This window comes from Chiloscyllium punctatum, chromosome 6, assembly GCF_047496795.1.
Source record: "Chiloscyllium punctatum isolate Juve2018m chromosome 6, sChiPun1.3, whole genome shotgun sequence".
Lineage (NCBI taxonomy): Eukaryota > Metazoa > Chordata > Chondrichthyes > Orectolobiformes > Hemiscylliidae > Chiloscyllium > Chiloscyllium punctatum.
Window position 1 is genome coordinate 67,820,029 of NC_092744.1, and position 27,111 is coordinate 67,847,139.

The window sequence follows — 27,111 nt, forward strand, 5'->3', positions numbered from 1 at the left end:
GAAAAGGTTCAAAAGCATTTCTTTCTTTTTCAGAAATTGTGGAGATTATTTGATAACTTGACTACTAGTTACGTGAGTTCTACAGTACACCTATGGTTAACCAGAGATATTGTGGAATTTTAAACAATTAAAGGTTAGAGTATGAGTGACATTGTTGTCATTTCAGCCAAAACAGCAACAGAGGTGACATAAAGAAACCAAGTCAGGTGGGGATTCTGCCCAGCACTGCTGCAAGTGCCAAAGTGTGGATCAAAAACAAAAATTGCTGGAAAAGCTCAAATGGCTGACAGCAACTGCAGAGAGAAACCAGAGTTAACGTTTTGGGTCCAGTGATCCTTCCTCAGAATGCCTCCCAACCCAAAACATTACTCCTCATTTCTCCCCACACATACTGCTGAGCGTTTCCAGCAATTGCTGTTTTTGTTTGTGATTTACAGCATTTGCAGTTTGTTTGGTTTTTCTACAGATTGTGGAGGTTGGGTGTGGACAGAAACACGTGAGAATGAATACATCCATCACAGTTAGCCAGTTGGGTTAATCGTTAAATGTTAATTGGACATGACAATGAGCAATCAAAGACAAATGGAAAAGTACTGGCTAAACGCAAAAACAGCTTGTTTTGGCTGGAAAAACTGTACTGAGCTTGGAGGTAATGGTTGCAGGTGGGAGCTTGGGAATGATTATTTTATGCAGTTAAGATGGAGCCACCTGGAGATGTTTTTCAATTTGTTCTCTGCACAATGGATTGTTTGTAAAAGTACAGAAAGTACAGCAAAATAGTGATACAGCACATTGCCAGAACAGTAAGTCAGAAACCTTATACCAGTCCTTGGATTCTTAGCATTGGCCTGGGATTCATGAGAGCTGGGCCATGAATTCTGCGACAGGGCTCCAATTGTCAGCCATTGCCAAAGGTTGGGGCTGTTTTCCCTGGAGCGTTGGAGGCTGAGGGGTGACCTTGTAGAGGTTTACAAAATAATGAGGGGCATGGATAGGATAAATAGACAAAGTCTCTTCCCTGGGTTGGGGAGTCCAGACCTAGAGGGTATAGGTTTAAGGTGAGAGGGGATAGATATAAAAGGGACCGAAGGGGAAACTTTTTCATGCAGAGGGTGGTGCGTATATAGAATGAGCTGCCAGAGGAAGTGGTGGAGGCTGGTTCAATTGCAACATTTAAAAGGCATCTGGATGGGTATATGAATAGGAAGGGTTTGGAGGGATATGGGCCAAGTGCTGGCAGGTGGGATTAGATTGGGCATGGATATCTGGTCAGCATGGACGGGTTGGACCGAAGGGTCTGTTTCCATGCTGTACATCTCTATGACTCTAAGGTGGCTTTTTAATGTATTTTTAGAATGTTTATTCTATCATTCAACAATAAGAAATACCATCAGCAGTGGAACATTTTAGCTTCCTATTTATCATACATTCTCAAAGGTTTCCATTCTTACAATATTGTGTTTCAAAGGAAATCATGGTGAAGAAATCTTTTCTCATGGTCAATACCATTCCTCTTCCCAAACCATTCCCAATCTCATGCACAGGTTCATAGATAATATTTAGCTATTGACTACAGACATAACGTAATTGGTCAACACATGTTCAAGTACATAATTCCCTAATTTCCTGTCTTCCAGCAGCAGCTACTCAGCAGAAATGTGTGCACCCATGCTCAGTTGGGATCACTCTGCTCCTGACCTCATTACAATCTTGGTCCAAACATAAATAAAAGAGCTGATTCCCATTGCTGGCTTGAAATGTTCATCAAGAGTCAAGAATGTGGTGCTGGAAAAGCACAGCAGGTCAGGCAGCATCCGAGGGGCAGGAAAATCAACGTTTTAGGCAAAAGCCCTTCATCAGAAATGATGCCTGATGAAGGGCTTTTGCCTGAAACAAGAATTTTCCTGGTCCTCACATGCTGCCTGACCTGCTGTGCTTCTCCAGCACCACACTCTCGACTCTAATCTCCATAATCTGCAGTCCTCACTTTCGCCTGAAAATGTTCATCAAGGCTACATCTGACCGAGTATTATCAAGCAGTAAAGCTTAAGTCAATGAGAGTGACAGAGAAAATCGCAGATACAGTCAGGTAGATGGATTAACTCCACGTAAGGTAGGAAAGGGAGGCAGATAGTGCAGGAGTCTCCTGTGGCTAACCCCATCTCAAACCTAACCCATCTCAAACAAGTAGGCCGTTTTGGAAAGGGTGTGATGGACTCTCAGGGGAATATGGCATGATCAGCCAAGTTTCCGGTACCAAGAATGACTCTAATGTAATGAAGGGTACGTCAGGTTCCAAGGGATGACTGTGATAGCGGACTCTGTAGTCAGGGGCACAGACAGACATTTCTGCAGCCGACAGCAAGAAATTAGAATGGTGTGTTGCCTCCATGGTGCCAGGATCAAGGATATCTTGGAGGGGGTGCAAAATGTTCTCAAATGGGAGAATGGCCAGCAGGAGGTCATTGTACACATTGGAACTAATGACATAGGAAGGGAAAAGGATAAGATTCTGAAGGGAGAATACAGAGAGTTAGGCAGGAAGATAAAAAAAGAGATCCTTGACAGTAGTAATATCTGGATTACTCCTGGTGCTACGATGTAGTAAGGGTAAGAATAGGAGGATAGAGCTGATGAATGCAGGACTGAGGAGCTGGTACAGGGAGAAGGGTTCATATTTTCGGATTATTGGAATCTCTTCTGGGGTAAAAGTAACCTGTACAAGAAGGACAGATTGCATCTGAATTGGAAGGGGACTAATATACTGGCAGGAAGATTTGCTCAAGCTGCTCAGAAGGATTTAAACGAGTAAGGTGGGAAGTGGTGAGACCCAGGGAGATAGTGAGGAAAGAGATCAGTCTGAGACTGGTACAATTGAGAAAAGGAGCAAGTCGAAATGTCAGGGGAGGCAGGGGCAAAGCAGAGAACGAGGTAGGACTGATATAGCTCAGGGATGGACAGGGCTGGCAGCTTAAATGTTCCAGGATGAGATTGCTATAGGAAGAACAGAAAGGGGGTCAAGAGAGGAGGGAGAGTGTCATTTTTGATAAGGGATAACATTACAGTTGTACTGAGGGAGGATATTCCCAGAAATACATCCAAGGAATTACTTGGGTGGGACTGAGAAATAAGAAAGGGATGATCACCTTATTGGGATTGTATTATAGACCCCCTAATAGTCAGAGGGAAATTGAAAACAATTTGTAAGTAGACTTCAGTTATTTTTAAGAATAATAGGATGGTTATGGTGGGGGGATTTTAACTTTCCAAACATAGACTGGGACTGCCATAGTGTTGAAGGTTTAGTTGGAGAGGAATTTGTTAAGTGTGTACAAGAAAATTTTCTGATTCTGTATGTGGATGTATCTGTGACAGATGGTGCAAAACTTTATCCAGTCTGGAAAATAAGGCAGGGCAAGTGACTGAGATGTCAGTGGGGAAGCACTTTTGGGCCAGCGACCATAATTCTATTTGTTTTAAATTAGTGATAGAAAAGGATAGACCGGATTTAAAATTTGATGTTCTAAACTGGAGGAAGGCTGATTTTGATAGTTTTAGGCAAGAACTTTCTAACGTTGCCTGGGGACGGAGGTTCGCAGGTAAAGGGACGGCTGGAAAATAGGAAACCTAACAAGAGTCCAGAGACAGTACATTCCTGTCAGGGTGAAGGGCAAGGCTGGTAGGTATAGGGAATGCTGGATGGCTAAAGACATTGAGGGTTTGGTTAATACGTAAGGTATAGACAACAGAGATTGAGTGAATCCTTAGAAGAGCATAAATGCAGTAGGAGTATACTTAAGAGGGAAATCAGGAGGACAAAAAAGGGAACATGAGATAGCTTTGGCAAATAGGGTAAAGAAGAATCCAAAGGGATTTTATAAATACATTAAGGACAAAAGAGTGACTAAGGAGAGAATAGGGCCCCTCAAACATCAACAAGGCAGTCTATGTGTGGAACTGCAGGAGATGGGGGAGATACTAAATGAGTATTCTGCATGAGTTTACTGTGGAGAAGGAATGTGGGAAATAGATGGTGACATCTTGAAAAATGCCCATATTATCGAGGAAGAGTGATGGAAGTCTTAAAACACTGAAAGGTAGATAACTCCCCAGGATCTGATCAGGTGTACCCTAGAACTCTGTGGGAAGCTAGGGAAGCGATTGCTGGGCCCCTTGCTGAGATATTTGTTTTATCGGCCGTCACAGGTAAGGAGCTGGAAGACTGGAGGTTGGCTAATGTGGTGCCACTGTTTAAGAAAGGTGGTAAGGAAAAGCCAGGGAACTATAGACTGGCGAGCCTGATATCGGTGGTGGGCAAGTTGCTGGAGGGAGTACTGAGGGACAGGATTACATGTATTTGAAAAGGCAAGGACTGATTAGGGATAGTCAACATGGCTTTGTATGTGTAAAATCCTGTCTCACAAACTTGATTGAGAGCTTTGAAGAAGTAACAAAGAGGGTTGATGAGGGCAGAGCGGTGGACGTTATCTATATGGACTTCAGTGAGGCGTTCAACAAGGTTCCTCATGGGAGACTGGTTAGCAAGGTTAGATCTCATGGTATACAGAAAGAACTAGCCATTTGGATACAGAACTGGCTCCAAGGTAGAAGACAGAGGGTGGTGGTGGAGGGTGCTTTTCAGACTGGAGGCCTGTGACCAGTGGAGTGCCACAAGGACCAGTACTGGGTCCACTGATTTTTGTCATTTATGTAAAGAATGTGGATGTGAACACAGGAGGTATACTTCATAAGCTTGCAGATGACACCAAAATTGGAGGTATAATGGACAGTGAAGAAGGCTACTTGATCAGATGGGCCAATGGGCTGAGGACTGGCAGCTGGAGTTTAATTTTGAGAAATGTAAGGTGCTGCATTTTGGAAAGGTAAATCAGAACAGGACTTATACTCTTAATGGAAGGTCCTGGAGAATGTTGCTGAACAAAGAGACCTTGGAGTGAAGGTTCATAGTTCCTTGAAAGTAGAGTCTCAGGTAGATAGGATAGTGAAGAAGGCATTTGGTATGCTTTCCTTTATTGGTCAGAGCATTGAGTATAGGAGTTGGGAGGTCATGTTGCAGCTGTACAGGACATTGGTTAGGCCACTTTTGGAATACTGTGTGCAATTTTGGTACCTCCCCTATAAGAAGGATGTAGTGAAACTTGAAAGGGTTCAGACAAGATCTACAAGGATGTTGCCAATGTTAGAGGATTTGATCTACACAGAAAGGCTGAATAGTCTGAGGCTGAGGGGTGACTTTATGGAGGTTAATATAATCATGAGGGACAGGGATAGGGTAAATAGACAAGGTCTTTTCCCTGGGGTGGGGAGGTCCAGAACTTGAGGGCATTGGTTTAAGGGATGATAGGGGAAAAATTTAAAGGGGAGCTAAGGGACAACTTTTTCACGCAGAAGGTAGTGCATGCCCATATGGGCATCATCCTGCTTCAGTTAGTGAGTGGTAAGTAATATTTGGTTAACACAGTGTCAGGTATTGCTCAGCTCCAACAAGGTGAAATCTCACCATCTAACCTTAACACTGAATGGCAATACAATCACTGTTTTTACCGGTAACCACATCCTTCAGATTACCACTAGCCAGACTTTTAACTGGGCTAACCATTGAAACAGAGTGGTTACAGCAGCAGATTACAGACTGATTTTGATTTGATTTGATTTATTGTAGTCATGTGTACCTACATACAGTTAAAAGCTTTGTTTGCAAGCTGTACAGGCTGATCATAGCAAACAGGACCATAAGGTGTTTAGACAGGGTGAGGCATACAAGTGACACTGCACAGGAGGTGCGTGAAGCAAGATCAACATTATTTAAAGTTAGATTCCATCATCAGTCTAATAACAACAGGGAAGAAACTGTTGTTAAACCTGCTGGTGTGTGTTCCAAGTTTCTGTATCTTCTGCCTGATGGAAGAGTTTGTAAGAGAGCATTAGCAGGGTGGGAGGGGTCTTTGATGATGTTGGCAGCCTTTCTACAGAAGCAAGAAGTGTAAATGGAATCCACAGATGGGAGGTTGGCTTCATGATGGTCTGGGCTGCACACACAACTTTCTGTAGTTTCTTGTGGTCCTCGGCAGAACAGTTGCTGTACCAGGCCATTATGCACCCAGACTGTATGCTTTCCATAGTGCATCTGTAAAAGCTTACAGACATGCTGAATTTCCTGAGCTACCTGAGGAAAAAGAGGTGTTGTGGTGTCTTCATGACTGTAACATCTAAATAGGAAGTCCAGGACAGGTTGTCAGTTATCGTCACTCCTCGGAACTTGACGCTCTCCACCCTCTCAACCTCCGTCCTGTTGATATAGATGGGGGCATGTTTTCCTCTTTTCTTTTATTCTTTTGTTTCGCCAACATTGAGAGGGAAATTGTTAACATTGCACCATGACACCAAGCCCTCTATCTTCTTTCTGTATTCTGACTCATCGGTGTTTGATAGGCTGGAAATTCTGTAGTGAGGAATTCACTTGCTGATTTCTCAAAGCCTGCGTACTATTAAAAGGTCAGGAGTGTGATGGAATATTCTCCACTTGCCTGACTGAATGCAACTCCAACAATGCTCAAGAAGCTCAACATCATCCAGGGCAAAGTATGTACCTGACTGACCCCTTATCGACCACTTTAAAACATTCATTTCTTCTAACAGGGGCACACAGTGGTAGCAGAATGCACTATCCACAGGATGTACTGTGGAACTTGTGAAGGTTTCTTCGAAAGCACCTTCCAAACCCAGAATGACAATGGAGTGGGGACATGGATTACAACCACATGCAAGTTCCCCTCTCAATCACATACCATTCTGCCTTCAAATCATATCAGTTCCTTCGCTATGAATGGACGAAATCCTGAAACTCCCTCCCTAACACCACCATGGATGGCACCGATATCGAGCATTGCAGCAATTCAAGAAGGGAACTCATCACCACCTCTCAATGGAAATCAGAGACAGAAAATTAATACTAGCCTTGCAAATGACACTTGTGTCTTATGAACAATAAAAAAGCAATTTTCACATATGATCAGATCTTGGATTAATTCTTAGACTATAGAGTATTCTTAATAAAGAGTAACATATCAGGAAAGTGCAAGCAAATGTGTTTGCTATGCAGCATACAAGCTATCTAGTCACAAAATAGGGGCAAGGCAGTTTCAGTTAGGCTCCCAGAAACAGTTTCATAAATTGACACACATAATACACTAATAGCATGAAAACTGAAAATCTGGAGTAAAAGCAAAACGTATGCCAAAAGCTAATGGTTAGTCAGTATTTGAATGAAAAGATGAGACTATTGTATTGAAGAGAGCTTAATAGAGAACTAAACCTGATGTTCTGGCATCAACCATTTTATGGCTTTCTACTGAATTGTCTCTGCAGCACTATCAGAGAACATAACCTCAAAAGTCCCCTGCAGTCTATATATAGAAGAGACTTGATAACATCAATATGAGATGTATTTGAACACAAAGTTCAAATTTACCAATTGATGCCTACTCACATGTTCAAATCTCCCAAAACAGTAGCCTTGAATTAAGCATCGGTCATTCAGTTTAATACACCTGTACTAGTTGTTTTTTTAAGGCAGTTCTTTTAAGGACAGTTATATTTATCAATCATTCTAATGTTGAAGGTCACTGAACAAACTAAAAGCTAGCTTAATTGCATGAGTTTTGCATTCACTCACTGAGGCAACACTAGCTCTGCTGGAATTTGTTGCCCATCCCTAATTTCCCTTGAAAGGTGATGGCAGTCCACTTGGTACTGGTACACCTACATTGCTGTTAAGGAGGGAGTTTGAGGATTTTGATGCAGTGACAGTGAAGGAACAGTGATATAATTCAAAGTCAAAATGACTGCAGCTTGGAGAGCACATGCACTTGGTGGTGTTCCCATGTATCAGCTGCCCATGTCCTTCTAGGTAGACAATGTTCTTGCATTCCATTTGTAATGCAGCATCATAAAATAATTCAAAAACAGATAGGGGCCTCTGAGGTCATTCAGCCCATCCAAACTCCCTTCAAGAACAACGCAGCTGATCCCACTGCCGAGGAGCCCTGCAAATCTTCTCAATCTGCCTTCACCACCTTTCAGGCAAAACAACCAAGAGCATAACCACCTTCTGTGTAACATGCTTGCCTTTTTCTTCTTTGGTCAATCACTTTAAATCTATGTCTGTATTCTTTAATTTCTGACTCTGCCAATGGGAAGAGTTTCTACCTGCCCAGTTTTTAATCAACATGGCAATGACAGACACAGAAATTTCTACCTTTATTTATTTCTATCTGTAAAATAGCTACCGATTTAGAATTGAGACTATTCCTCCTTTAGTTAGTTTTAAATTAGAAGACAGGAATTAACTACCTACAGACTAGCTGTATCCTATCTCCTACTTTTCCAAGTACACATTTTTATGAGTAACAAATGGAAACAACATTATAATTTTCAGTCTTTGTCAAACAGGTGACTGTGAAATACTGTTACTTTCTTTCCTGCACCTTCCTGGTTTAGTAAGATTACAGTCTTAAAGTAAAACATTTAAGGATGGCATTAAAAGGTACGAAAAAGTTACATTACTAATTTTACTGATCTATTGTGAAAAAGGCATTTGTTAACCTCTATTTGCAGTTGAAACCTCATTTTTAATGTTAGAAATTTCAAATACACCATTAACCTATAATATTCATCAATTCCCTTATTAACAATTCAATAATCTCCATAAATTAATACCTTTTTCATGTCAGTACTCTTCATATACAGTACTTTACAACTTTTGAGAAGATTTGTAGCTCAGGTTGAGGTTCTGGTTTTAAGATTGTTCACTGAGTTGGAAGGTTTGTTTTCAGACGTTTCGTCACCATACAAGGTAACATCATCAATAAGCCTCTGGTGAAGTGCCGTTGTGTCCTGCTTTCTATTTAGGTATCTTGGTTTCTAAAGGCGGATGATATCATTTCCAGTTCTTTTTCTCACAGGCTGGTAAATGGGGTCCAAATTGATGTGTTTGTTGATGGAGTTCCAGTTAGAATGCCAGGCCTCTAGGAATTCTCATGCATGTCTCTGTTTAGCTTATCCTAGGATGGATGTGTTGTCCCAGTCAAAGTGTTGTCCTTCTTCGTCTGTAAAATAAGGATACTAGTGAGAGTGGTTCATGTCTTTTGGTGGCTAGTTGGTGTTTGTGTATCCTGGTGGCTAGTTTTCTGCCTGTTTGTCTGATGTAGTGTTTGTTACAGTCCTTGCATGATATTTTGTAAATGACATTCAATTTGCTGGTTGTTTGTATTGATTCCTTTAGATTGATTAGTCACTGGTTAAGTGTGGGAGGTTTGTAGGCTACCATGATGGCAAGGGGTCTGAGTAGTCTGGAAGTTACCTCAGAGATATTTTATGTGTAAGGTAATGTGGCTAGAGTTTCTGGGCACATTATGTCTGTTTGTTTGGGTTTGTTGGTGAGAAATGGGTGACTGTGTTTATTGGGTTCCTGTTCTTCTTCAATACGCTGTATAGGTATTTTTCTTCTGCTGTTCAGAGTTCCTGGGTGCTGCAGTGTTGTGGCTCATTGAAATAAAGTTCTCATGCAGCTCCATTTGTGGATGTTGGGATGATTGCTTCTGTAGTTAAGTATTTGGTCTGTGTGTGTTGTTTTCCATAGGCGCTGGTTTGAAGTTCTCCATTAACTGTTTGTTCTACTGTGACATCTTTGAATGGGCGTCTGTTGTTATTCTCCTCCTCTTTTAAGAATTTTAGGCCTGTCAGGATATTGTTGATGGTGTTGTAGGTTCCCACTAATTTGTTCCGTTTTGTGATGACAAAGGTGTCATCCACATAGCGGACCCAACATTTGGGTTGGATAGTTGGGAGGCTGCTTACTCCAGTCTCTGCATTACTGCTTCTGCTAGGAACCATGATATTGGTGATCCCATTGGTGTTCCATTAATTTGTTTGTCGGTCTTGTTATTGAATGCAAAGTGGGTAGTGAGGCACAGGTCTACTAGCTTGAGGATGTTGTCTTCACTGATGAAGTTGGTCCTGTCTGGTGTTTGTGTCCTTGATTCTTCTAGAAGTGTAGTCAGTTTTTCTTTGGACAGGTCGATGTTAATTGATGTCAGCAGAGCTGTAAGGTCAAAGGAGACCATTATTTCATCCTCTTCTAAAAGTGTGTCTTTGATGGTGTTCAGGAATTCTTGGGTGGAGTGAATGGAGTGGCATGAATTTTCTCCTCGGTATTTTAGTTACCGGTGGAATCCATTGGCTAGTCTGCATTTCAGTACTTCACACTTACGTACATTACACTGCTGTATCACACCCACATCCTCCAACTTGAACACAGCCAGCTATTAAATCATGACAAAATCACCCAAATGTATTACTTGAACCTCACTGATAAATCTTCCTCTCTGGTGCAAAATGAGGTGCTGAATGACCAGAGGTAGCAAAAGGGATTGTAAGGGAGACACACCCCCATGGTCAAGGTGATATTGGTATTCATTGTTGATTCTGTGGTCAATGAATCATAACCAATAATCATGGCAAGTGGTCAATGAAATCATCGAAGTTATAGATTCATATCCACTAACTCTCTTTTTCTCATCCCACTTCCCATTCATGCCGCAATCACCTCTCAATTTGTAAGCTGTAGATTTTGTAAGCATGCACCTCTTGCTAAATCTCTCACATTACACCACAATGTCTTTTAACTTTTTAATAGCCAAGAGGTGCAACTTGATCAGGCAGTTGAGGAACAGGAAGAGAGGAATGATAAAAAGATGCAATCACTTAACTACCTTTGTAGCTACCATCACAAATACTGATGTGACTTATATCTTAAAGTACAGTGTAGAGACATGATCTGCACATAGTTAGACACGAGATACAAGTGGCCTGCAGTCAAAGAAATGGTCAAGAATAACATAGGTGATGGTCAGTGACAGATCAAATGTAAGATTCATGGTACTGCTGAAGACTGAAGAATTTGGGGTGCTGTTGCCTCTCTTGCTCCTCCTTATTCTCCTGTTTTTCAGCTGCTCAACCAGCAAGTCATGTTAAGGGCCATGTCCTTATGTTGATAGTGATGTAGGGCATCTTGCAGTAGACCATCAACTATCTTGTGCTGTGTGCTGCAGGATTCCTCCAGGGCAGATCAAGTAGTGGAACTGCTGTTTAGGCAGACCCATTGGCTTCTAGATCATATTTCCCATAGAAACAAGGCATTAGCATGGCAAGTTTCCCATGGGTAAGTGTTTATAAACCACAGCATTGGCCAGCTTCTGGTTTATGTTGGTGGTTCAATTGCATCTGGTACAGCAAACTGCTAAAATCTGAAGACATTATGTCTGTTGCCAAGGTAACAATGCATCAGCTTCCATTATGTGCTGCATATCATCACACATCGACTCATCAGTGAAGGAACAGTTTATCTTTGATTCCCTAAATGGCAGAATTAGCATCTAGTGCCCATTCAACAGTGTGAGTGTAATCAATGAAGCCCTGCACAATGAGCAAACTCTGGTGTTGGGTACACTTGGCAAGGGGAAATGAAATGTAATTAGCTCTCTTTCAATACAGAGCTTCAGTAATGTCTGTAACACAACAATCAACAGTGATCTGCGAGATATTGTTAATACCTCCAACTCCAGCCAGGAAGGAGCCAGACACGTAAATGTTCACAGTTATTGTCACCCTCATAATAACTAGCAATACTGTCCTTTCCCAAATCTAAGTTTGTAGTAATTGCTGCAGTTGTAATTGTCGCAGACAGCAAATTTCAGTAAGAACAGTCATAGAGTTAAAGCTTGGAATCAGATCCTTTGGTCCAACTCATCCTTCAATGTTATAAATGTACCCACTTCCACCACTTCCTCTGACAGTTCATTTCACACACGTACCACCCTCTGCATGGAAAAAGTTGTCCCTCGGGTCATTTTTAAATCCCCTCTCATCTTCAACCTACGCCTTTTCGTTTTGGACTCCCCTACCCTGGGAAAAAGATCTTGGCTATTCATCTTATTCATGTCCCTTATGTTTACTGACACACAGATACATCTCACACATTATCCCTTGTTAAGATTCAGGTAGGAGAGTTGAGAACTCTGAAAACTCTCCTTCATCACTCTGGTATAGTCTGCACAGCCTCTGTTCATTCCCTACGTTATCCCGTAACCTGTAGGGGAAGACTTAATACTGCACCTTATCTGGGACTAAGTTAAAAATCACACAACACCAGGTTATAGTCCAACAGGCTGGACTATAACCTACTGTTGTGTGACTTTTAACTTTGTCCACCCCAGTCCAACACTGTCTACCACACCACTGTCTTGAGACCACAGCAAATTAAAATAACTTACGGAAGCATCAAGTGCTTCTACATTCATTTCAAACTGAAACAGCTCTGGGGCAGGGGTTGCATAGTGTATGTTCAGGTGTTTGCTGAAGTGACAGCTTTGGCTGGAGTGAAGCCCCAAAATGACAATACTGCATGGCAAATCCCTGATGATCTACCACCCTCAATTTTCCAGCAGAAACACTGGTCTCTGAGTATCAACAAACCTGCTTTCATACCCATTACTTTTAACATAGTATACACGTAAACATGCTCACATAAATAAAGTGTTAACGTCACATTCCGCAGAAGTATACCCATAAGGTTTTAAGAAGATTTAGGGTTTTTTTTAATGTAGACTCGGGCAGGATGAATACCTTATGCAGGGCTACGCCCGCTCTCATTCTAGTAACAAACTTTATTTGAGCTTAGTGCACTTCTATAACGACTAGTACTTGAGAATAAAATAGAAAATGTAGTTGAATGAGTGATTGATTTTTATTCAAAGCTCGGAAGCGCCTATATGTAGGACTGTATAATTATTATCCCATTGAGATACAAGATTCAGACTGTTTACCATGGTATAATGATTATGATTATCTTCTTGCTATAGCTAACGGGTTTGCGCTGGTAGTTTGTGGCGCTTTGCAGCTTAAACAGTGGAAAAGCCAATGATATCTGGATGAGCTCAATCAGCATGCGTGGGTAATGGATCATTGCAGTAGTTAGCAACGGAACTAAAATTCAAGCAGTCGAGCTCAATTTGTTCCTGTAAACCAGATTTTCGGCCATTTCACGGTTTTTTTTTAAAAGAAATAATCGCATTAGGCTGATTCTCAGTGTACATTTTCTTTCTCTTAAGGGAACAGAACATAGATTGAATGCTTCCCTTTTAAAAATGGCACTCGGGAAGGTCCTGCGCAGCAACTGAACAAAGAAAACGCCGGTCAGCCCCAAAGAAAACAAAATAAAGACAAAAATGAGAAATTAAGCAAACGATGAGGCCTGGTTTTTATTTGTGGGTATGTATGCAAAGTTACAAAGCACAACTAATCAGATGAGCTATTTTAATACATTGGTGCAATCTGAATGGGTGTAATATGCCGCTTTCTTTTTTTAAAAAAAAATACGCAGAATTTATGGCCTTAATCCAGACAGTTTTCATTCACATCGTTCACAGTCTGGACACCTGGGCAATCGAACAGTGTGAAAGACAGATTCAGAAGCAAAGACACTGACAAGCACTTACTTGAGAAACTGCTTCTCCATGTATCTCTGAAGATTGCTTCTAAAGTATTGTATACTCACTATCATTCTGCAAGTGACAATACAAATGCAGAATTAGTGTTTAAACTCAAAAGAACGGAATGTCCCAAGGCCAGACGGTAACCAGTTCCACCGCTCGCTTTAGGGAAGATTTAACGTCAGACCAGAGCAACAAAGAGGAGAATGCGGGGCTGGGGGGAGGTGAGGGAGGAACAAGGGGAAGAGACTCTGCGTTTCTCGTCCAGCCTTTCTTTGAAAAGAATGAAGTGGGTGGGAAGGCAAAATTTGGTGGAACAGTTGCATTAAAGGTCGATCAATAGAGCGAACCTTTTTGATCGAATGTTACTTTCAAAAGTTAAAGTCATCAGCTTTTGTTTTAAGTAGAGGGAACATGGGACTTTCGTTTCTCTTCGGTTATTGCTTTTCAGATTAGCCCTCAGTTGTGTGCGTTTGGAACACACATTTAGCTTTTTTATCCCCCTCCTCTTCTGAAGGCTCATGCAACTCCTATAATTCAGCCAAGTGAACAAAGTAGCTAGCTACTTGACAAATAAACTTATTGCGTTATAGCCTGTAGGGATGCTAACAAAGAAATTCAGAAAACGTGAGTCTTTCCCGTTGTAGCAGGTTATTTTAGGTCACCTTGCCAAAATGTGACACTAATGTTTCTTCAGTGTTTGTGATTTCACATTTGGCAAAACCCTCACAGTCTTCTCTGTCAAAGACCTGAGCTCCCACTCAAAACTTTCAGCAAAACGACTAAAGATCTGCAGACGCTGGAAATCTGACATTAAAACACAGCACCAACATTGTTCTGAAGAAAGGTCGCTGGACCCAAAATGTCACCCACCCACAGATACTGCCGCCAGGGCTAGTGAATTTCTCCAGCAATTTCTGTTTTATTGTCCCATTTAAACTTCCTGTTTCAAAAGGTTAGTCTCTCGCATTCAGTCTTTATTGCCAGTTCCTGACATTTTGTTGTTCACAGCTGGAAAAGAGAGCAAAACATTTGGAAATACATTGCTTCTGCAATCAGAAATCACCTCATCCCCAATCTTAACATAAGTCTTCAAAGTTGATGGGAAAGTAATAGACAGAAGCTCATTAGTATCTTAACCATCGTTGTTAAAACATATATTTAAAATATCATCTTTATAATTCCGTGGATTGGTGGTCAATTGCGATTATTACACACAATCTGGGCAATCCCTATAGGAGGAATATCAGGACATTAGAAATGGTGCCTTGAAGATGTATCAAAATGATACCAGGGATAATAACAATGCTGCAGAGCAAGTACAGAAACCAAGATTAGCTCCTTAGAATACAGAAGGTTAAGAGGAAATACATATTAACTTAAAACTCAGACAGCAGGTGAAGGAAAACTGCTTCTGTGGCAGGACATTAACCGAGGAAAGACAGTTCAGGTGACTGATAAAAACCTGAAAGTGAGTATTGGGAAGTCTTTAAAAACTAGCAGAGAATAACTAACAAAGCAGTAAGGGTAGAATGTGAAATATGAGAATGGGTGAGCTAGTAATATAAAAGAAGACTGCAAGAGTACTTTATACGATATATAACAGGCAAGAGTGGACACTGGATCGCTGGAAAATTCAGCTGGAGAAGTAGTAATAGGGAACAAAGAACTAGCAGAGGAGCTGAATAGTTACTTTGCTTCATGATAGAAGATACCAGCAACACACCAGAAATTCAAGAGAGTTGGTGGGGGAGCGAGGTGAGTGTAGCGGCCATTGGTAAGGAAAAGATGCTTGAGAAGGTGGAAAGTCTAAAGGCAGATCAATCACCCAGACCAGTTGGACTATACCCCAGCGTTCTGAAGGAGACAGCTGAGGAGATTGTGGAGGCATTGGTGGTGACCATTCAGCAGTTACTGGAGTCAGGGAGCGTCCAAGAGGACTGGGAAATAGTTAATGTAACCCTTCCGTTTAAGAAGGGAGGGAGGCAGAAAACTGGAATTCCAGACGTGAGTTGAGAATGACTGCTTTTCATATCATTTGACTGAGTGTGGCTTCAAGGATCTCTAACAAAACTGGAAAAGGGGAAAACTCTCTACTAGTTGGAGTCATACCTGGCACACAGAAATCACGTCAGCTCCAGGATACTGCTGGTGTTCCTGCATGGAGTGCAGTTGGTCTAACCATTTTCAGCAGCTTCATCAATAACCTTCCCTCCACCATAAGGTCAGAAGTGGGGACGTTCGCTCATGATTGCACAATGTTCAGAACCATCTACAACTCCTCAGGTACTGAAGAAGACCGTTTCAAATGCAGCAAGACCTAGGCAATATCCAGGTTTGGGATGACAAGTGGCAACTAACATTTGCTCCATACAAACGCCAGTGACCATACCAACCAGAGGCAATCTAACCATCAATCCTTGACATTCAATGGCATCGCCATCACTGAATCCCACACTACCAACATCCTGGAGGGCTAACATTGAGCACAAACTCAAATGGATTAATCATGTAAGTACTGTATCAACAGAAGCAGGTCAGAGGCTAGGAATCTTGCAGCGAGTAACTCACTTCCTGACTCCCCAAAGCCTGTCCATTATCTACAAGACACAAGTCAGGAATATGGATAGAACATTCTCCACTTGCCTGGTTGAGTGCAGCTCCAATAACATTCAAGAACTTAACACCATCCAGGCAGCCACCTTGATATGCACCACATCCACAAACATTCTGTCCTTCCACCACTAATACACAGTAATAGCAGTGTGTTCTGTCTACAAGATGCACTTCAGAAATTCACCAAGGCTCGTTTTCAAACACATGAACACTTCCAAGTAGAAGGACAAGAACAGCAGATTTATGGGAACACCATAACCTGCAAGGTTTCCTCCAAGTCCCTCAATATTCAGAAATATATTGTTGCTCCAACTGTATTGCTGGGTCAAATTCCTGGAATTCCCTCTCTAAAAGCATTGTGAGTCTACTATACCAAAAGGACTGCAGTGATTCAAGAAAGTAGCTCACTATCTCTTGCTCAAAGACAACAAGGGGTAGGTAATAAATGTTGGTCCAGCAAGTGACAGCCATATCCCATGAATGAATACCAAAGACAGAACTAGCACTTCTTTCCACACATAATGACAAATTGAACCAGCCAGTGGCTCCCACATCCCATGAATGAATTTAAAAAACTCAAGAATGGATTGATTCAGAAAGCAGCACGTACTTAGATCTTGGCTTTCAAGAGTTTGTTCTTCTACTGTTTTTCTTCTGCAGTGGAGACTTGGAACAATGTGAGCCCATAATCCTTTTTTGTCCTTTGAGCAAAAAGTCTCCGGTAGTTTTAGAAGTTTGGATTCACCGTTACTTACGTTCACAGAAGCATTTTTTGCCTGTTTGTCTTTAGTAAAGCTGCAATATTGAAGCTTTAGTTCAATTCCTCAGGAAGCATGTTTAAGACTGTCCCAAGTCTCTGCCTACATGTGTTTCTTAGACAGGGTATGTTCCCTTCACTGGTGAAATTCCAAAGAAAAATCCAAAGATAGTGATCTCTTCTACATAAAACATTTAGTGAGGCTCTGGAACTTCACATTGGCTAAATGTCACACCAATGACAAATGAATGAATGCAAGATTAAATGCCATTATCTGAATGTTGCTGTCTGATTTGCACTTCATTTCCATTTACTTTGAAAAAACATGTTGTTGGTTGCTTCACTATTGACATGCATTAACTGGCACACAGATGTTTGAGAATGCTTCTGTGGTTGGTTCAGATGCAAAATCGACACGTATCAGCTCAAGTATTCTTTTCATAATGTGGTAGAGGTTAATTATTGTCACTTTGATTCTGAAATTAACTGCTAACTATAAGTGGAGTCACATTCCTTCAAGAGATAACAATGTTGGTTTTTAAAATTTCCCCAATTTGCATAGCTAAGAATTTGTTTTCCAATCCAATTTCACGGCCTTGGTTTCATGATAATTATTCCCATGTAAAAGCACCTTTCCAAGTAGCTCTTTCAATGTCTTTCATGTCATGGCAATTTTTTCTGTTAAACTGAAGTTCACTAAAGTAATGCAATACTTAAAAGCTGTCACACAAAACAATTTTGTGATACAATACACACCAAAGTTACAGGATTACCATCTGGATGTCACTAAACCCTCCTTGTTTTTCCTGTTAAATGGAAATGATCTACATTGGTTGAGGATGCACAGACCTCAAGGGCACTGACTTCATTTGAGAAGACAACACTGGCAAGGATCACCACAATCAAGCATAAGGAAAGGAAATATGAAGCATTGGGCCTTTCTTCAGCTGAGGACTGGTAGCCTGATACCCTCATTCTTTCTGATACCCTCATTCTTTTCACTCATACATGCATGCACAATAATATAGCTCAAGGACTTTGTTATGCAGACATTGTTTCCACCAGTAACCTAATATCACTTCCTCTTTGATGTCTGTGGGCATGCTACCAAAAGAAAAGTTTGTTTCTGCATCTGCCACAAGTTGCAGTATATATGAAGCATCCAGAGACAAGTATGGATAAATGTGTACCACAAAAAATGCTGCGAACCTGGGGCCATTCATTAATAGGATAAAATCAGCTTACTTTCTCCCACTGCTGCTATCCAGAGGATTCTGCTAAATAATTCAATGGCATGTTAGATATATTTGTGAACTGAAAATCGACTTATGCTGTCAAAGTCCACTGTGGAAATGATTGGAGGTGTAATGTTTAAACACAATGGCAATGTTGCCCGCTGTAAATAGTTATGCCTCAGTAATTAAAGTTATGTACAACTCTATTTCAAAAAACAAACTGGAAGAACTGTGACTTTTGCCTGCTAAAACAAATCCTGTGAAGGCATATCTCTTCCCTGGGTTGTTGTGCCTGGATTTGTAGGGTCTAGACAGAAGGGAGAAAATTGTCAGACTGGAAGAAATCAGATTAGTCCTGACAAGTTATTCCCCAATTGCCACATCGAAGCTCAATCAACTTTTAGATCCTATTATTAGTCCTGTAGTAACAACTTCATGGCAAGAACTGTGGGTCACTGAACAAATTCTGTGACTGACAGTAATGAAGTCAGTGAAAGGGACTATTCACCATTACACTATCTGTGCTGAATTATCACTCCTTACCCAGAGAAACTTTTACTAATTTAGTCAGAGTTGTGTTCTGACTCCATTCTGGAGACTTGAACTGGAGTTTGGATTGGCTTTCATTTCAGTCAAGAGGGAGATTATGTATTTACAGGCACAGGTTTTAGATTAGATTAGATTAGATTACTTACAGTGTGGAAACAGGCCCTTCGGCCCAACAAGTCCACACCGCCCCGCCGAAGCGCAACCCACCCATACCCCTACATCTACCTCTTACCTAACACTACGGGCAATTTAGCATGGCCAATTCACCTAACCTGCACATCTTTGGACTGTGGGAGGAAACCGGAGCACCCGGAGGAAACCCACGCAGACACGGGGAGAATGTGCAAACTCCACACAGTCAGTCTCCTGAGGCGGGAATTGAACCCAGGTCTCTGGCGCTGTGAGGCAGCAGTGCTAACCACTGTGCCACCGTACGTTTTGTCCCGGAAAAGTTTTAAAGGCTCATATTGCTGCCCCTCCTCACACTGTTGCTGGTTTCATTGTACACCCTTGTGCAAATGACTGCCAAAGGCATTCAAGAAGTGGCTGGTGCAGTAGGTGTCAATGTGGTACACTCTTCTTTTACAGTCTGTACAGCTATCATAACTATTAGAATCTCAACAGAAGTGCATTGTTACTTTATAACTAGTCAATAAGTTTGCTTCTTCTAGCTTGGAAACCAGAATCAATCATCATTAAAAAAAAATCAACTGATTCCCATAAGGAATTAAACCTGTCACCCAGTCTGACCTCCAGATCTAACTAATTTGTTGGCTCATAGTTCCTTCCAAGGGCAGTTAGGGCTTGTGAGCAAATGCTGGCTTTGCTTGCAACACTCAAAATCACCTGAACTAATGTGTAAAAAACTGAAATACCTGCAATTGTCTCACTGGGATGTCTCTCTGCATTTGAATTCCTCCTTTTCAGTAGAAATTGCTCACAGCTTCTTCATTTGACATGTCAGAACCATATTGAAGTTATCACTTATTTAAGGATTAAGTAAGCTCTGGGCAATGTCTAGATTAATGTTCATTGTTCTTCGGTCTTTGGTATATCACTGCAACCAAATAGCCTCACGGGCTGTTCACAGGATGAAATAAGCTGAAACCCTGGCACCATTAATGTTATAAATACTCATATAACAATTAAGTTTCTAAGATGAAATCTTTAGTCAAAAAATAGGAAGCCAGCTTTTACATCAGTAGTATCTTGGAGGGGTTAATATTCACCCTATCCTACCATCTCACTATCACTGTATAGGATTGAGTTACTTTCCAGTGCTAAATAATTTTGACTTCATTCAGCAAGTGAGGCATTATATTTTATTTTGTGAATAGTTTCTGTAAGGAAGAAAGCTATGTGGCTCAGGTTAAAAGTGAATTATGTTTTTAAGTATTGCTATTTTATGGCACAAGCTAATGTGAACTTAGGCTAACACATGAGTGTTAACACATTAAGAAACATTTAGGCAGGTACATGGATGGGATAGGTATGGAGGGATATGGACCAAACGCAGGGAAATGAGACTAGATTGATTGTGAAAACTGGACGGCATGGACAAGTTGTGCCAAAAGGCTTGTTTTCACACTGTAAACATCTATGATGCTACGATTCCATGAGTGAATGTTTTCATGTTAAAGACTTTTACTCAGTTTCACAGCAATGTTTTGAATTGATTTAATTATGTAACTTCGACTGTCTGACAGGTCTATGGGTACTTAGTCAGTATATGGTCAGTGCATTGAGTATAGGAGTTGGGAGGTCATGTTGCAGGTGTACGGGACATCGGTTTAGCCACTTTTGGAATTCTGTGTGCAATTCTGGTCTCCCTCCTTATAGGAAGGATATTGTGAAACTTGAAAGGGTTAAGAAAATATTTACAAGGATGTTGCCAGGGTTGGAGGATTTGAGCTTTTGGGAGAGGTTGAATAGGCAAGGGCTATTTTCTCTGGAGCTTTGGAAGCTGAGCTTTTAGAGGTTTATAAAACCATGAGAGCAATGGATAGGTTAAATAAACAAGTTCTTTTCCCTGGGATGGGGGAGTCATAACTAGAGGGCATAGCTTAGGGTGAGAGGGGAGAGATATAAAAGGGACCTAAAGGGCAATGTTTTCACACAGAGGGTGTCGCGTATATGGAATGAGTTGCCAGAGGAAGTGACGGAGGCTAGTACAATTGCAACATTTAAAAGGCAACTGAATGGGTATATGAATAGGAAGGGTTTGGATAGATATGGGCCAAGTACTGGAAAATGGTTCTAGATTAAGTTGGATGTATGGTCAGCATGAACGATTTGGGCTGAAGAGTTGGTTTCTATGCTGTATAGCTCTCTGACTGTATGAAATTGTGTATGTATAATATATATATATATATATAAAAAAAGGCTCCTACAGTAAATTTTATAGTTCTGTAGTTGTTTTGGCATTTTCAGATGTATGGATTGCAGTAAAATGACTATTATTTAATGAAGTCAAACAGGAATTGGGCAGACACTACCTAACCAATTTCTCTAGTCACCCAGCATTCCTTCCACTTACCAGCCTTGTCCTTTACCCTAACAGGAATGTACTGTCTCTGGACTCTCATTATCTGATTTTTGAAGGTTTTCCACTTTCCAGCTATCCCTTTACTTGCAAATATCTGCCCCCCAATCAAATTTTGAATGTTCCTGCCTAATACCATCAAAATTGGCCTTCATCCAATTTTGAACTTGAACTTTTAGATCAAGTCTATCCTTTTCCATTACTACTTCAAACCTAATACTGGCCCCAAAGTGCTCCCCCTTTGACAACTCAGTCACTTGCCCAGCCTTATTTTCCAAGAGAAGGTCAGGTTTTGCTCCTTCTCTAGTAGGCATATCCACATACAATAAGAAAATTTTCTTGTGCACACTTAACAAATTCATCTCCGTCCAAGCCCTTAAAACTATAGCAGTCCCAATCTATATTTGGAAAGTTAAGATCCCCTAGCATTACCCCCCTATTATCTTTTTTTACAGATAACTGAGATCTCCTTACAAATTTGCTTCTCAGTTTCCTATTGGCTACTGGAAGCATCAAAGACAAATGCTACCTATGCTATTTTAAACCATTTCACTTAGTTTTTTAAAGAGTACAGAAAAGAAAGCTACTTAGCAATAGAGCATGGACTGAACATGTCCTTAATTCCATATGACTCTGTTCCTCACCTTCAGAATCAAACAAGTTGTCCCAACCTGCATTTTGAATGACAGAATCATGTGGTTCTTTAATGTCATCTTCATTAGCAATTATCATTAACCATATCATTCCAGAATAAACATCTTCTATGTTTTCAAATGCATTGGATGTCCTATTGCTTGAATGATTTGACAACAATCTACATTCTGATATCATCCCCAGGACTTTACACCTCATTCATATTGGATTGCTGATATCACAGCCCTAAGTATTGCCTCCCTTGGAGAATGTCCTCCTTTCCTTGATCATTCAGTTATTCCATATTTTTTCTCATGGTATCTTTGAAGGGCTTTGTTTGGAGAGACATTGCAATAGTTGCACAAGAGTGGTTACACCACGAGTAATCACAACAATATCACTGTCTTGTGATCCAACTTCAACAACAGATCATTGAGGGGCAATCTGAACATTGCATAGATGAGAAGACATTGTGTCTACACAAGCCCTCTGATCAGAATCTGAAAACTTTCCTCAGCTATATTTTCAAGTCACGTTCACCCATTCATCTGATGTGATGAATGTGGATGACCACTTCGTTTTTGGAATTACTGTATTGGAGAGTTTTTGTATTGAATATCATTATTGGCTTATAATTTGTCCTGTTGGGGACATACACAACAGTACAAATGGTGAATCTACTCTTTTCATGGCCAGTTGACTTTAGTAGCACTGTTTTCTATCCAACTTTGCTAGTGTTTGCTAGAAAACCTTTGTCTAGCTCGCATGTCAAAATTAATGGGAATCTCATCCACGCACGCAATGCATTCATAGTTTTCTGATTATAAACCACTGTAATGTAATAATCCTATCATCAGGCTCTCCTGAGACAGTAAAATCTTGGTCTTTGTTTCAATAGAAATTGTTTCTTTTCATAAACGTGGTACACCTGGCTTTCAAATCTGCAACATTTAATTTTCTTGTTTCAGAGCAGAGATTTAAACAGATTCTCCAGAAACAAAGTCCACCCTGATGATTTTCATTGCTGTATTTTACAACTATGTTTTCCAACACGGGCCACTTGCTAGTCTGGTCTCTACATTTATTCTTGGGTATCTGTCTAAGATGTGAACAGAACTTCACAGACAGAACATTTGGGTGGCACGGTGGCACAGTGGTTAGCACTGCTGCCTCACAGCACCAGAGACCTGGGTTCAATTCCTGCCTCAGGCGACTGACTGTGTGGAGTTTGCACATTCTCCCCATGTCTGTGTGGGTTTCCTCCGGGTGCTCCAGTTTCCTCCCACAGTCCAAAGATGTGCAGGTCAGGTGAATTGGCCATGCTAAATTGCCAGTAGTGTTGGGTAAATGTAGGGGAATGGGTGGGTTGCGCTTCAGCGGGTCGGTGTGGGCTTGTTGGGCCAAAGGACCTGTTTCCACATTGTAAATAATCTAATCTAATATTCTCTGAAACCTTACATTCTGTAGCAGTTTCATAATTATTTGTTTGCTGTTCAGTCTCAATGATTTTAAATTATAACTGGGGTGTACATGGTTAGGACTGGAACCTAGGTGAGATTCTCCAAATTAATATAATTCTAGTCCAATATGCCAAATCATTCATCTCCTGGCTGAGGAGGGATGAACTGGCTCCTTTCCTTCTGTTCACCCCAGTTGCTTGCAACTATTTTAATTTAGAGGGGGTCCCTTCCTTTCTCCCAGCCTAAGTGAATTTGTCTTTTAAAATGGAGCTAATTTACCTGATCTTTCTTGAGTTAAAAAAAAATGTTAGTTTATTATTTACTACATATTAGAAGAGTTAATAACGTAACACACATACACAGAGATTCGGAACAAGAAGTGAGCCCAAAATGATCAAATACATTCAGATCATTCTCTGTAGGTGTTTCATGAAGAGTCGATAATGGATGTTGATAGTGACTTTGAGATTCTTGGCTTTTGCAAGTCAGTTAAAATCCTTTCATCCAGTCTTTTTTTGAGGGCAGCAATCAGAGTGTCAGAATTCTTCTGTATCTTTGCTCCTTTTTGACAAGCTCATTAGCTAGCTGGCTTCTAGCACTCAGAGCAGAGAGTTGTTCTTTACCTGTGATTCTTGAACTGTGATCTTAATAACATAGTTATGCTTAAACCCAAGCTAATCCATGTGATAAAAGTATGAAATAAGTAATAGCTAAAAAGAACCTTCATATTTACAAGACTCCATTTTGTATTAATAAATTGACTTTTAAAAAAGGCTAAGTTAGGTGACCCTGAGACTGAATGAATCCTGGCACAGATTAACAGCTGCCCTGTTTCTCAGACAGCTGCCATAACAAGTTGCTATGAATCCATGACGCAATGACCAGGACCAGATAATTTCCTATCTACTGACGTACATCGCCTTGAATAGTTGGTTTGTTTGGCATGTGTGAAAGAATCCTAGTAGAATTAGCAGCTTCGTTTCTTATCTCATTCTCATACATTTACGCAAACAATGGAAAACATCAGCGGCTTTGTTTAACAATACTAAATTTATTAGTTATCTAATGAGAACCTAATTAATAAAGAAACATTATATGGTGAGAAATAGAGAAAATAAGATAATGGTGCATTCTAAGGGTATAAATGATACTGTCTCTTTACCATGTCATAGAGTCATAGAGTCATAGAGATGTACAGCATGGAAACAGACCCTTCAGTCCAACTTGTTATGTTTCAGAGATCAGTTAATAGCATATTCAGGGTCAGCTCTGATTGATACCCTGGATTTTTATCGATTGATCTCTCACTGGCTTAACTACAACAAAAGTGTGCTATTTTGCAACCTACGAGTGGTCCGAGAATTTTTGAGTCGATGCATGCAGGTACCTCAGTTCATCAGCACACCTCGTTTTATGAGCACATCTTGTTGGACTAAACATTTTCCACTAGCACGCAGAGACCAGGGCTACTGTTGGTTTTTAGCCCTTTGTATGAATCTTCCTGGAAGGGCAAAACACAAAAAAATGTCTATGAGAGCTGGCTTTCTGCTCAGATGGGGAAGACCCCTTCATTATCTGTTCTAGTTATGTCACTCTCTTTTGCGCTCTCTGCTTGAAATTTCCCTGACCCTTTACAGGTGTAACATTCCATCAGTTCCATACAAAACTTTGCCAACAATATTCTATTCATGTCTGAGTCTTTTTTTTCTAGAGTAATCCTATTTTAAAATACACATTTTGAAATTAAAATTTAAAATACCCATCATACTTCAAGTCTGAGATCTGTTGTTATGACAATATCTACTATTCCTTCTTGATATCAGCTTGCTCTATCAGGGAGCAGGATTGGCTGGAATGCAGTATGGGCTTGTACAATAGTAGCGCCAACATATGTTGATGTGTGCAGATGTGAAGAGCTGAAAAGCCACCTTCAATGATGTGTTGTTCCCAGTTTCTAGTTTTCACTCGGGTGAGTCTGACTTCAGTGGACCTTTCAGCTAAACATCAGGGTCAAACTTTGTAGAAGATCAATTATTACCAGTGTACCAATGGCACACCCTGAAGCATTAAATTCACTTGACTTAATACTACTTCTAGAAACTCATCAAGGAATCCTCGACTCATTCATATGGAGTGACTTTTTTTTGTTTTATCAGAATCTTAAATGGATGGAAAGTACATAGTTTTTGTGCAAACAGTAGACTTCTGTCTTCTTGCTTGCACTTTGCAAAAACCAAGCTCATTGTTTATCAACTAACCTCTACCTCCTTTTAGTTGTCACACGACAGTTTGACACTTAGGCACAAAATGTGGCTTTGTAAATTTAAATGTAAAATGTAGGCTGTGTGAATTATTTAAATCTTTTGTAAGTTTTTAATCTAGTAGAATTAGACGGTAGCGCTTTCAGCTAAAGGAAGTAACTAGCATATTATTAATCAAAGACTATTTTTTTCCAGTCAGAGTTCTGAATCCGAGAGTAGCAAACTAAAAGAACAGATAAAAATCAACTTAGGTCTTAGATGTTTTGCAGAATTGCACTGCAAATTGTCTTACATCTTGACTTTAAATCTTGCTTTCACCACTCCACTTCTCTTCACTCACACAGCGGGTAAACATTTCCTGTTAAAGAAAGTTTTACTAAAAATGTGCCATGAATGCAGTTTTTTTTTGCTTTTACTGCAACATTTAAACTAAATTTATAAACAATTAGCCTTCATTCAATACAGGGAATTGTATTAATTCAGATTGCTGGAAGGCTTTGAAATAAGACTATCTTCCCTTGGACTCACATTTATTTTTCTAAAATCTAACAGCATGGCACTAAAACAAAGAGGAACAATGATGCTCAAGTGATCAGATTATATTAAATTCATAATTTGAAGTCCAATTTAGGTCAGCCTGGAGATCAAGTTGATTTGTATCTTTTGTTCATTCTTCAGCTGTTATGCTTGCTGAGACTCACTCCAGTCGACAGTGTGTTTGTGCATCTTTCTCCTCATTCCCTCTCTTCCACAACCCTCACAGTCCACACTTTGGCTTCAGAGGTTTCTTAATAATTTACCTCCTCTTTAATATTCCCTCACTTCTATCTCCAGCCCTTTAACATTTAAAGGCAAAATGCAATGGACTGGAAATCTGAAGAAGAGAATGCGGGTCTAACAGCATCTCTGGAAAGTGAGGTGGAATTAATGTTTCAAGTTGGGTATGGCTGCGGTTCTGAAGAAGAATCATACTGCACACAAAACATTCAGTTGAGCTGAGTTTCTCAAGCATTCTCTTTGTTTGTTTCCTTAGCATATAATTTGATTGGCAATGCATTCGCTTATAAAGAATGACACAAATGCACATTATTGTGGTTATTTCCTTCTCATTTTCTGTTCAGTTTTTATTTTTTCAACTTGAATTCCAATGTCACTCCGTCCTTTTATTTCAAAGACAAGTTTATCTTGAAAGGGTTTACTAGACTGTCCTATGGTCTAATGTGTTATATAGCTATTGATATCTCTCTGTATTGTAGTAATGTTAATCCCTTGCATTTATTTACTGTGTTGGAATGTATGGTTCAATATTTTTGGAGTGAGCAATGAACGTTTTGAACTAATAATATTGCACCAATTATTAGCTTCAGAATAAAAGTCATTTGCAAAATGAGGAAGCTTAACTAAAATATGCCACTGCAGGTAAGCGCCTAAGTTTGAGAGGAGTGTAATTATTGTCATTGTGGAAGAAGCATTAACTACTCTTGCAA

The 27,111-nt window shown here is 40.3% G+C and overlaps 1 protein-coding gene across 5 annotated transcripts in view; it reads right to left on the bottom strand.

Moving 5' to 3' along the window:
• The window catches only part of LOC140479050 (beta-galactoside alpha-2,6-sialyltransferase 1-like), a 126,027-nt gene that overhangs the window by 78,964 nt on the left and 19,952 nt on the right, over positions 1–27,111 (bottom strand). Inside the window, exons 1-2 of one of the 5 annotated variants that reach the window (XM_072572857.1) lie at positions 13,578–13,790; positions 8,740–9,128 (exon numbers count right to left, since the gene is read on the bottom strand). The exons of 2 other annotated variants lie outside the window; for them this stretch is intronic. The gene's annotated coding sequence lies outside the window, so the exon portion shown is untranslated. Of the gene's footprint in view, positions 1–8,739; positions 9,129–13,577; positions 13,792–27,111 lie in introns of those variants that run through there. 2 more of the 5 variants (XM_072572858.1, XM_072572855.1) reach the window with 2 other exon arrangements.